The sequence below is a fragment of the Salmo salar genome, chromosome 23 (assembly GCF_965601325.2).
Source record: "Salmo salar chromosome 23, fSalSal1, whole genome shotgun sequence".
Taxonomy (NCBI): Eukaryota; Metazoa; Chordata; class Actinopteri; order Salmoniformes; family Salmonidae; genus Salmo; species Salmo salar.
This window is the reverse complement of record NC_138313.1, coordinates 33,625,668-33,638,803: the sequence shown is the minus strand read 5'-3', so window position 1 is coordinate 33,638,803 and position 13,136 is coordinate 33,625,668. Positions and strand designations below refer to the sequence as shown.

General features: G+C 42.0%; 1 long non-coding RNA gene across 1 annotated transcript; it reads right to left on the bottom strand.

Moving 5' to 3' along the window:
- Positions 1-733: 733 nt before the first annotated feature.
- On the bottom strand, positions 734-2,069 carry LOC145863005 (uncharacterized). The gene is made up of 3 exons (XR_014382322.1): positions 1,877-2,069; positions 1,090-1,229; positions 734-909 (listed from the first exon to the last, which is right to left on the bottom strand). It is a non-coding gene; the product is annotated as an uncharacterized LOC145863005 (long non-coding RNA).
- Positions 2,070-13,136: the final 11,067 nt, after the last annotated feature.

The following is a 13,136-nucleotide window of genomic DNA, read 5'->3' as shown; positions in this document are numbered from 1 at the left end:
TGTTGTTTGTGTCGCACTGCTTTGCTTTATCTTGGCCAGGTCTCAGTTGTAAATGAGAACTTGTTCTCAACTAGCTTATCTGGTTAAATAAAGGTGAAATATATTTTTTTAAACACTCACTATAATAACCCACATTTTGTGAGAAAACCATCAGTAGAGTTGAAAATGCAATAGAAACCCATTAAAGTACTTTTTTTTTTATCCGGTCAATTGGAATTTAACCACAAACTATTTGTTTATGTGCACTACCTCATCACGCACAACATCTCTGGTGGGAAAATGTGCATATATTTCTTATGCCGATTTAAGCATATTCACATGGAAATCTGTCACCAATTGGATGGTAACCTAGCTAATGACAAACCAATTATTTGCATGAAATGCTATTCAAAAAAAACTTTATAAACTTATTTGGTGCTGTATTTATGTTAACTAATATTAGACAAAAGAAAAACATACTGTATTTAAAGCTTTTTTTCCCCCACATCAAATGTATTGGTCATTGGGGAATTGTTAGATTACTTGTTAGATCGGAACTAGAAGCACAAGCATTTCGCTACATTCGCATTAACATCTGCATGTGACCAATAAAATTGGATTTCAAATACTTTATGCATTAAGAACCAACTTCTTGAGAGCCTTTTCTCAAAATAACAATTTCACACACTGGTAACAAGGCATTAACATATTTGGAATGATTGGCAATGTGTAGAATAATTTGACAGACAGTAAGTAAATGAAATATTTATTCACATTAAATAACATTTGAACAAAACAGCATTCAATCTAACATGACATCCCTTTGGGAAAACTCCTACTAGCCCTGAATGATAGGTGTGTCAGGGCATCACACTTTCGCAATGCAGAAAGAGCAAGCATTTCACCCATGCCCTTCCCCAAGTTGTAGTCCTGCAGACAGACACACAGTCCAGTCATTAGCAGTCCAGTCATTTAGTAATTCATTTGCTAGCCTATATCCTTAGGGGACAACTGAAAAGTTATTTTTAACGACAGTGCCATCTGTTGGCCACTAAATAGCCTACAACTACAGGCCGGAAAGGATTGTTCAGTTGCTTTATGTTCACTTACAATTCTGAGCCAGAGGTGACTCTAGTTGTCCTTGAACTTGCCGTTGATGTAGGGGGACGCAATCCAGGATCAGCCTCCAATCCATGAAGTGGACAAGGGCAACTCCGCCCACTGATCCCCAACCAACCATCGTGGGAACCCTGGACAAATGATAACATGAGATATTTGAAGTCAAGTATCCTACTACAGGAGTTTTCACTACTGCTGTCAAGTCCCAACATCATCTTTTCCTCCCAGTATTTAACCCCTAAACCTAGAGATCACTAAGTGGTGTAATTTGTATTGAAATACCTACCAAATCAAAAACAGTGGTCAGTCTCACACGGTCACACTGTTATTAAGAATCAAAGCCAAAGGTATTTAGACAGATGAGAATATAAGGCTCATGTTGTAAACTACTGGCATTCCTGACTAGAACTGAAGACTTGGATGGGGGAGAAATTATTTCTTAGATATGAAGGAGGACGTTACTCAAAATAGGTTGCTAATGAGGGCCATAAATCACTTGGTTGGTAATTGTTCCAAGAAGACCAAAATATGTTGACAAGATGGAACCTGTTGTTTCCAATTTGAGCAAATTAATCAGTGGGCAGAACAAGCAAAGTGGGAGAGCCAAGCACGAGCTAGCGAGATCCTATTGGCACGTTCTAGCATGTATTTGCATATTTCCGTTAGGGAACGCCTACTCTGTGAAATGCGCGTGTGCAATAACAACAATTTGCCATTGCACTCCAAAACAAAGCATTTTTAAAAAACGTTGGCAAAGAGTAAAGTCTGCAAAACGTACTCCACTATGCTCGTAACAGAAAACTGTATTGAGATTAAATGTTTCATCGATGAGAACATTTGCAGAGTATCGTCCAAAATCCATCAAGGTCGATCTTCTCTCACTGCCGGCCCCTGGGCTTCCTCGCATCACTATATTTGGCGGCGAGTGGAAAATAAACACCAACCGGATGCTTCAGATGTATACATCCGGTGAAACATATGCCTCATTGTTCTGTTATGGAACTAACGTTAGCTAGGTAGTTACAGTAGCTAGCTAACAGTGACCCTACTCGTAAAAGTAAACAAACTCCAAAAAGGTGGAATTTGTAAATACTGAGGCCATAATTAAACCAGAGGCCTGAGATTGTTAGCGAGATGAATTATTTTGGATAACAGATTTGCAAAGACCAGTAACGTTAGCTAGTTAGATCAGTACACCTAGCCAACTGAGTGATGGCCCATGGAGACACATTGGACGGTTGTCAGAATGTATTTATTAAAGTCAAATAAATCTTCACAAAGTTATGATACAGACTTCAACTTACTACGTCCTGGCGACGGCAATGTATTTTGCCCCAATTAACTTGTACCATTCTCACCTTCTCCGTCGCAGATGGCTGCTGCTTTGTAGGACTTCAGGAATGTCCGTTTAAATGCACGTTTTAAAAAGCTTCCAAAATACATCATAAGGAATACAGTATTTCCAAATAGTATAAACATCGTAAAATAATGTTTCTTAAAATATTAGGTAGTGACAATTGTTTGTACAGTTTAGTTTATCATTTTATTAACAATGAGATTTGATAGCTAACCTGAGTTGACCCATTGATGTCAAATACATACGCTACAAAGACTATTTACGTCACAATCTGGCTTTCCATAATGTCCTTTTAATCAACATATAGCTAATTCTTTTATTTTTTCATATATATTAGATACATAATCTTGTGTACAGATATTCATACTGTAATTGTGAGTAGGCCTTGATTTATAGCTAGCGAATGGTTTGTATGATTGTTGTTTTAGTGCTCATTTTACAGTGGGCTACTAGGTGGTCAATATTTCCCTATCAATCAATGCCATTAGTTTCTAGTTTTATGACTGCCTAATTTGGCTAAATCTCCAATGTGATTTTTATTTTTTATCTGAGCCAGAGAGGAAGAGGCTGGTTAGTAAATAACATTATCTTTGTCTGGGCTTAAGGGACATCACATTGAAGACCAAGTTCAACCATTTGGAAAACTTTAGTGAGGGCTTGTGGGCTATACTTTCTCACCAATGGGAGATCATTGAGAGGAGACATTAATTTGCCAAGCTATGATAAACCCTTTATTACAATGTTTTCCTTTATTTTCCTTTCATGTTTACAAGATTCAAAAGCCAGACATTGAAAAAGGTATAATTCTGTTATTAAAAATGGCACATTTATTGCTACATTACTGTTATATACAGGACAGTTCTCAATAACTACTTTATATATAATTGTTTTTATAAAGACCGGGACTGGAGTCACTCTGAAAACACTGCTCAGTCTTGATTGTGTCCTCGCTGCAAGTGTAAGATGCCAGGCTTTGTAGCAGTGAGTGAGTGGCCCCGTTTGAATACTTGAATAAAAAAAAAAAAAAGTAGTGCCCTCCTCCTTGAATTGATCTATGGTCTGAAATAATTTGGTAGGTGAAAGCAAGATTCTTTCATATAACAAATGAATTCAAATAAAGTTATATTCATGTCACATTTTAACAGGTTGACAATAAAACTCACACTATCCAGTCATGTCATTAAGCGAGGAGGGATGGACGCACTTCTAAGTATTCAAACAGGGCCTGTGTCAATATTCAGGTCAAGAGACACAGAAAAGACCCTCCATCTTTCCCCCTATCCAACAACTCAGAATACAGGTTGTACATTTTGTCATTGTGGGATGTTCACAGAATACGCAATGACATATCAAATCAGTACATTTTCTCAGAACAAATCCGCAATATTTAGTAGGCCTACACATATTTCACCTTGTAATAGTAGAGAAATCTTCAACTCTGAAGAGGTACATCAATACCCCTTACAATAAGTCACTGTCAAAGTCAATAAGGAGCTTGATATCAGAAAAAAGAGATCTCAAAGTAAATGGGAGGAGACTTACTCTTTTACACAGAAATGCTAGTTCTAATGACAATAAGCTCCAGTTGTCATGGCTCAAAATAACACAGCCCCCCACTTCAAAGCTGAAGCCATATATATATATATATATATATATATATATATATATATATATATATATATATATATTGACAGTTTGAGGTGCTTCGAAAAGCAGATCACAAGGGCAGAACCCATCATCTCTTAGAACCCAGTAGTGTAGAGTGGTTTATCAATAGGGGGGCAAACAGACAAACAAAACCAGGACTTGAACCTACGGCCACAACTTAACAGTAGTATGGTCAAATCCAGTTGAATAAAAAAATAAAAATAACAAGAGATCTCCATAAAGTTAAAATGTTTATTTAACTAGATACATAGAATGTTTAATTTTTTTTAAATTTTCAACTTCTTCCTGAAAAGTGAAAAGGGGGGGGTTGGGGTGGTTCATCCGATGTACCTCTAATCTTGGCGATACATGAAATGTTATGGTTTAAAAAAGAACTGTCTTTATAGTTAATGAAAATACAAGTTCAGGCACTGATAAGGCATCACTCTCCAGTAATGACATCTTTAGTCTTGAGAATGAAAAGGCCACACTATTGATTTGAAACTGTCTTTTTCTTTTCTTTTCCTCACTTTCTACAAAGTAAACTTAAATCCTTCTCAATACTATGACCAACAAGTAACAATGTACATTTCTGCCTCTGTGGTTAGAGGTCGGTGCTATACCATGTCTGAAGCCATGATATTAACTTACAACAGGAATTAACACTTGTTTTTTCAGACCATCCAAACACAAACTCCAAAATAACATGTCAGGACAATGTAGCTGCACATTGACGACCACATGGACGAATGCAGAGAATAGAATGGAACGTTTTAAATGAAGAGAAAATAATATTGAACTGACGGACAAAACCTGGATATGTACTTGAAAATAAAGGCAATCCACATTTGAATGTTACATTCAAAACCAGTTGCATAATTACTGTTCGAGACAGTGCCCGTCTTCATAGACTGCTTTGTGAAGCCACATGACCATTCAGTAAGAACACTTCAATAGGACAGCCAGTGGCATAAATTCCATCCACACGTTCCCATTTGAAAAGAAATAATGAATCTGGGTAATGGACAAAAAAAAAAAAAAAAAATTCCTTACTTATATAAATAAAAAAAACAGGAACAATATCAATATTTTAGGCCACTGTACCCCTTAGTCAAATGTTGCAATCTCATCAAAATGGGATGCACCAAAGAGTGACAGCTTAATGGCCACTAAATACATAATGATAATTAAGCCTACAACTGACCCCATCGGTCTTCGTTTCTCTTTCTGAGCCTGTGTTCTTGTTTAAGTTAAGCTTTCCTCTCCAATGGCAAATCTGACAGTCCAATTTGAGTTCATTTTGAAAATACATTAAGATTTAATATCAGCTCTTCATTCTGCTCAACTACGATACACTCTAAACTTCAAACTAATATTGTCATGGATTTAAAATCTACAATGTATAGACAAATATATATTTATATGCATTTAATTTTGCTCCATTTGAAACAATATCCTTAGATGAATGTATGCTTGAGGTGGATTTACAAATCAGATTGTCTCATTAAGCAGACATTTTAATAATATAGTCAAGACTTCACAGCATGAGCTCTTACTACACTACATCGCCAAAAGTTTGTGGACACCTGCTCAACGAGCATTTCATTTCAAAATGATGGGTATTAATATGGAGTTGGTCCCCGCTTTGCTTCTAGAACAGTCACCACCCTTCTGGGAAGGCTTTCCACTAGATGTTGGAACATTGCTGAAGGGACTTGCTTCCATTCAGCTAGAAGAGCATTAGTGAGGTCGGGCACTGATGTTGTGCGATCAGGTCTGGTGTTCGATGGGGTTGAGGTCAGGGTTCTGTACAGGCCAATGAAGTTCTTCCACACCAATCCCAAAAAATCATTTCTGTATGGACCTGGCTTTGTGCAGAGAGGCATTGTCATGCTGAAACAGGAAAAGGCCTTCCCCAAACTGTTGCCACAAAGTTAGAAGCACGGAATTGTCTAGAATGTCATTATATGCTGGGGCTCCCGAGTAGTGCAACGGTCTAAGGCACTGCATCTCAATGCTAGAGGAGTTACTACAGACCCTGGTTCAATTCCAGGCTTTATCACAACTGGCCGTTATTGGGAGTCCCATAGGGCGGCACACAATTTCCCAGCGTCGTCCGGGTTATGGTTTGGCCAGGGTAGGCCGTCATTGTAAATAAGAATTTGTTCTCAACTGACTTGCCTAGTTAAATAAAATGTAAAAATGCTGTAGTGTTAAGATTTCCCTTCACTGGAACTAAGGGGCCTAGCCCGAACCTTGAAAAACAGCCCCCAGACCAGTATTCCTCCTCCACCAATGCACTACGCATTCAAGCTGGTAGCTTTCTCCTGGCATCCACCAAACCCAGATTGGAGTGAAGAATCAAGCGTCACCAGAGAATGCGTTTCCATTACTGGCGAGCTTTACACCACTCCAGCCGACGCTTGGATTTGTACATGATCTTAGGCTTGTGCGTGGCTGCTTGGCCATGGAAACCCATTTAATGAAGCTCCCGATGAAGAGTTTTTGTGCTGACGTTGCTTCCGGAGTTTGGAACTCGGTAGTCAGTGTTGCAACCGAGGACAGATGATTTTTACGCGCTACGTGGTCCCATTCTGTAAGCATATGTGGCCTACCAGTTCGCAGCTGAGCCGTTGTTGTTTCCCCTTCACAATAACAGCACTTACAGTTGACCGGGGCAGTTCTAGCAGGGCAGAAATTTGATGAACTGACTTGTTGGAAACGTGGCATCCTATGACGGTGCCACGTTGAAAGTCACTGAGCATTTCAGTAAGGCCATTCTACTGCCAATGTTTGTCTATGGAGATTGCATGGCTGTGTGCTCGATTTATATGTCAGTAACGGTGTGGCTGAAATAACCGAATCCACATATTTTTGGCCATGTAGTGTAGTTAATTGGGAATGCTCAAAGCTTCAATTTTAAGAATAGACAACTGAACTTATAATAAATTGCTTGTCTGGTATTAAGAGGATATTTCATTCCATTAAGGGTATCAATGGTTGATCCTGCATATGCACATTGGCGCCTAGTGTTAGTTTAAGAATAACAATGCATGGGGCATAAGTTCAGGGTCAATTGATTTGAAACTCAAAGGGTGGCACTACACAATATGGCCATAAGATGCCCATCAGAGTATTCCAAACCAAGCCTCCAGTCTCATGACTAGATGGAACAGAGTGGCTGGTTAGCACCACAAGCTTTCCAGAAAGCTTCTCTAGTTTCTGATGGCATCAATAGTAACCAATGGGTGGGGGCGAGACGCAGGATGAAAAATTACTGTTTATTTTGTGCTGTTAAACTGCTTTTCTACCCCTGGCCAGGTAAACCGGTGTCTCCCAATTAACCTACACCGAGGAGATGCTGGAACAATACTTGTGTCTGAAATACTATTATTTTGTTTATGGCAGGGAAGAAAAGCCTTGGAGCCTTCTACAACCCTGAACATGACAACTAGGCAGGTGAAGTTCCTCCCCCTTCTGCCTCGTCTCATGTTGGGCCCAGGGCCCACAGAGCTGGAGTGGGACTGCAACTCTGTCCCACAATGCAGGTCAACTGCCCTCTCTATCACATGGATTTGGTTACATAACATATGTAAGACTGTACCATTAAGTTGGGAATGACAAATCTACTCTTGCTCATACATACAAGCAACCCCTAAACAAAACGTTCCACAGATTTGCTTAAATATCTCATAAAACATGTAACAATTAGGCACAAATCCTTTTGTAAATTTGTAGCTTGTTAGGCTTCTGTCTTTCACAGAGCACCTCTCGGCAGTGTTTTAAGTCCCATTTGTGGCCGGACACTAGTACTCCGGTGATCCATCATGTTACGGAAGCAAAAAATATATGTATACAAAAAAAAAAGTACAAGGTTCTTCACATTTGCGCTGGTAGTCATGGTCAGGAGTGCGGCAAATTGGCTGTGTCAGTTTTGGCAGTACGCATGTGTGGATAAGGGTGTGTGAATGTGTGTCTTGAAACTGAATTTGACAATACACAGACACATCAGTATATGTACACACTGAGAAGAATGGGTGGAAGAAGAGATCAAGGCCACATCTTCCGAGAGCCAAGGGAATTCCACCAGATCTGCAAAGGAAAATACAATAGTATCAGTCTTCTAAACTTGAAAGCACTACAATTATTGACAAAGATGAAATATGGATGAAGAGATACCTACCTGGTATTACATATGGCTGACTGGGTTATGGCCGTCTCCCCCCATGCCGGAGTGGCCTCCTGAGAGCTGCATGGGGGACTCCCCCACCACCCCAGACACCTTCTCCTCCTCCCGCCGCTTCAGACACGCTGCTTTAGGGTTCAGGTTGCGTTCTGACAAGAGGGGATAGGAGGGAATATGAGTTTACATCGCATACAAGTCATTTATCCAACCTTTCACTGTGCTATAAAAACTCAATCCTTTATTAAAAAGATACATGAAACAGATTTTTCTGGTGTGAGAAATAGCTGGATGAAATATTCAGGATGGTTCTCGATGGTCCACTGAGGAAAGAATATACACAGGGGACAAAGTAATACAGAGGTCAACATGTTAAAAAAAGTGACAATACAAGAGATATGGCCACAGTAGCCCTGCGTTACCTCTGACTTGCTGCTCCAGGTTGAGAATGACGTTGACGGCTTGATGCAGGATGAGCAGTTTGGTCTGAGGTTTGTCGTTGCTGAGGTGCAGCTGGCACATGCGGCCCAGCTCCTTGAAAGCCTCGTTGATGTCTCGCACTCGCAGCCGCTCACGGGCGTTGTTGGCCACTCGCCGCTCTTTCTCACGCTCTACCTTTACCTCAGGAGGAAGGTCCTCGTCATCCTCATCCTCTTGACTAGAAGGCGGAAGACACGGAGAGGAATGAAGCCACGGGAGGACGGCACTCACAAACCAAGCAACTAGACTTTCAAAGAGTTGGGCCGCATGTGCCAGCTGCACCTCAGCAAAACATGCGAAGCAGCATAGACACCTAAGCATTTAGCTGTCATTCTAAAAGAATCCTGGGTAGCACCAGGAAGTTATGTAGTTCTGAAAGTAAATGTATTAAAAGGAAGCTCCAGATACATTGTTAAGTCATACAATTGATCCGAATAGAAACATTTAATTTACTCAAGACTAGGAAAATAAGTTACCAATTGCAGTGAAACACATTATAAGACTATTTGGTAAAAATACTAAACAATAATGATTTATCCCACATGGGTTGGAAATGTTGTTATCTTTTACCATTATGCTATTCAATGTTGCTTTGTTTTCCAACTTGTGTCTATTACCATCAAACCAAATGAAAATGTAAGTGCTAGGCTTTGCAGAACGGTAGACTTTGATATACAGTATTGGCTCCCCAATTGTGTGCTTTCAGCGCACAAAGCACTATGGCCTATGGATGGAGAGACTTACTCATCTCCCGGGTCTGACAGGCCTGAGAGGCCAGAGAGGATCTGGAGGGTCAACGCCTCCTTTCTGAAAACAATGGGACATGAGGGGAGGGCATTACACAACTAGCTACCAATTCAATAAGTGACCAACTCAACTAACACATCTAACTAGCAGTTGAAATTGTGCATCTACATCGGGGCTAATGTCATGCGTTCCTCCTCCTATTTCTTTCGCTAACAAAATTTAACAACATTTCCACCTATGTGGTATAAAATAGTCTACAGTATGTTCATCAACAAATGGTAATACACAGGAATGCCCTTCTCTATGATAGTTGCCAGTGTCAATAGTCGGGGTGAGAGACGGTTGGTGTATACCTACCTTGCTCTGATGCGTTTGGTTTCTTTCTTCTCGTCCTCAGACTTGTCAGCGGTGGAGGAGTTCTCGTCATCCTCCTTATCCTCCCTCTTGATGTCCGAGCCGCTGGATGAGTGTGTGGAGCGGGCCACACTTCCTGGTAGACCTGTGGTGCAGCACAGATACACACCTTCAGTATGTCCGATTTCGAGAACAATTAAGTAGCCACATTATCTTATCGGCTTGCCATGTTTTATACATTAAATCAGGGAACAGGAGTAAAGGTCACAGGTCATGTGGGGGATGAGCAGCGAATCAGAGTGTGTGACTCACTGGTGAAGCCCTCTGGTTGTCCAGTGGACTGGGGGGGTCCGGAGGCGTGGTGACCATGCAGCAGGGTACTGCTGGGAGGAAGGCCTGTGGGCTCCTCCTGATGGTTCCCTCCCTGGAGAACGGTAACAAAACATGAGACATCAAACACAACATCATAATCTCAGTAACTTAAGACAACAGGGGGGGCTAAGTCTTGGAGTCAGAGGGTGTGTTCACCATGGTAGGGTGTCTGTTGCTGAGGGCAAGGCCAGCATTGGAGAAGGCCTGAGAGAGACCTCCCAGGCCACCGTTGTGTACAGATGACACAGCGCTCAGCAGGCTGTGCATGTCAGAGTGGGCTCCTCCTCCCAGGCCGGGCGGGCCTTGGACAGCGTGGCTACGCAGCACGTGGATGGCCTCCTCCAGGCGGTCCTCCATTTTGTTCTGCTGCAAAGAGACAGATGTACAGGGCAAATCTCAGTCACTATGTTGACTAATATACGATCACATCAAATAATAGATTTTGGAATTATTTGGAGTGAAGAGGGCGTACCAGGGCATGCAGTTGCCCTTCGTAGTTGGGTGACAGGGCAGACTGCCCTGAAGGTCTTGGCCATTGAGATGCAGCTCCTGCAGAGAGAGAATAGAAGAGATGCCATATTTACACAGAAAATCCTGTCCAACAAAATGACAGCTCTGATTTCCAACTGTAGATGGAGCTCCAGAACCATTTTCAGGGCTCCAGAGAGCCAGTCAAGCCCTTTACTAATACAAGCTACCAGATGCAGCAGATATAATCCAGTATGTATACCTGCAATTCCCTGGGGCGAGCCCACTGGGGTGGAGGGTGTGGAGGAGAAGTTGTTACTGTTGTGGTCCGAGGGGTAGATCTAACCCACACAGGACAAAGTGTCTTTAGACAGTGAACAGCAGAACACAATGCAGTTCAATCAAAAAGTCTGTAGGATTTTTTTTGAGAGGATTACTCACTGAAGCAAGAGCCTTCCCAATCTCATCCCCTGAGCTCCCTGCAGTGGTGCCTCTATTGGCTGTGGAGAAACGACAGCTTATTGACCTCACCCATTATTTAAAAAGGCAGCAACTACTATATAAAAAGGTCTCCAATAAGCTAGTGAGACCGCTTTAAATACATTATTAAACCGAGGGGCAACACAACATGTTTAACAGGAGAAGGACAAGGTAATTGGTTAACAAAATACACGGTTGTCACGTGAGCCTTTATTGTACCCATGATGCTGTCTGCGCCGTTGATGGAGGATGTGTGGTTGTAGCTCCCAGAGCCAGAGTGGAAGCCGGGCGGGAGACTGCCGTTCACCTCACTGCCGTGGAGAGGGTAGTTCTGTGGGGACAGAGGCAGGGGTTGACGCTTCTAGAGGGAAGACAGAACAGCTTGGGTTAGAGCAACTTGTATGGAAGTTGGATTCGTCAGAGAGTAGAAATAGCATTAAAAAAAGAACTCAATACAACAGTTACTTGAATGTAAATGATATGAAATATTACATAGTGTGAGGTTGTCCTCACCATCCTGTCCTGTGGGTTGATGGCAGAGAAGGATCCGGGCTGGCCGATGTGGGGAGAGTTCCCCAGCATGGCAGAGTAGCCAGACTGACCCAAAGGTCCTGAGGAGGCCCAAGGGTCAGAAGAGGGGTGGAGTCCCTCTGTCAACAACAGGGTTAGGCAATGGACTTACTCACTCAAACATGACTGACTCCAGTGCATTTGAACTCAAAACACATTTTCATATACCTTAAATCATTAAGTTAACATAAAGAGGTTAGACTATGTCATCACTCCAGTGCTTAAGTGGTTAAGGTAGTTACCTTGCATGTAAAAAGAGCCTGGGTAGACAGAGCCAGGTTTGGTGCCAGGATATCCTCCGTTGTCACGGGCATACTCATCCCCGGAGGAAGAGGCATACACCTAACGGGTCAAACAAATTTCACATTAGCTGTCATTTCAACAAAACACACTTGTGCCATGATATATACCTACAGTCAGCCTCCCCTAAAATAAAAGGTGTCTGCACCTTACATCTAAAATTGCCAGGTATCACTATTGCCAAGATAAATGCACAACTGCCACTAATCAATGGTGTTGACATTTAGCTAACGGTTGTAGCACTAACCAGCCAGGAGGTGGCGAGGGTGAGGCTGGCATGCCTCCCTTGCCTATGCCGTGTGCGAGAGCGGCACAGTGGCCATGCCATGCTGGGCACAGCAACGGTTACAATCCCACAGCACAGCCAGCACTTCCTCTCTCCCAGGAGCCCAGTGACATAGCAGGGTTAGTGCCTGCAGCGCCTCCCCTCAAGCTATCCTTTCACCAGCAGCTCACACACTGAGATGTGCACAAACACACAACATTGTCCAGCCCATGACCTCAAATAAGCAAGGGAATCACATTTAATCGTTTCTCCAATTTCTATAGTACCAAGACCGTGGGTTTGAACTGAAGGGGCATAGATAATACGCATGTATTGAATTTGTATTTATTGAATTAGGGGTGATATGGGTCCGTGACCCAATACTCTAAATAGACATTTGAATACTCTAATAGCCATTTTGTTAAATGGCCCTTCAAGGGTCCATTTAAGTTATTCAGAACCACAATGAATGCTACATTGAAAATGGCAAGCCATTCCAAACCTTTTTCCCCTGCATGTGTCGGAAACATCGAATCACTCCCCTAAAATTCAAATGGACACAAAGATCCCAGCTTCCTGACACTATAACCCATCACTCACACTTTCTGGCATGTACGGGGTGAAAGAGGGAAGAGAGAGAGGCTATGCTGCAAAGAATGCTAAACCAGAAAACAGATTTTTTTTCTGTAATTTGATTTAACAGAGAGAAGTGGAAAGGGAATGGAGAGATGCACTTCTAATTACAGAGCCATCTGCCTGTTCCTGGACCTGGTCCAACTCCACAGGCAGCTGGGCTGAGGAGAGCAGAGCCGAAG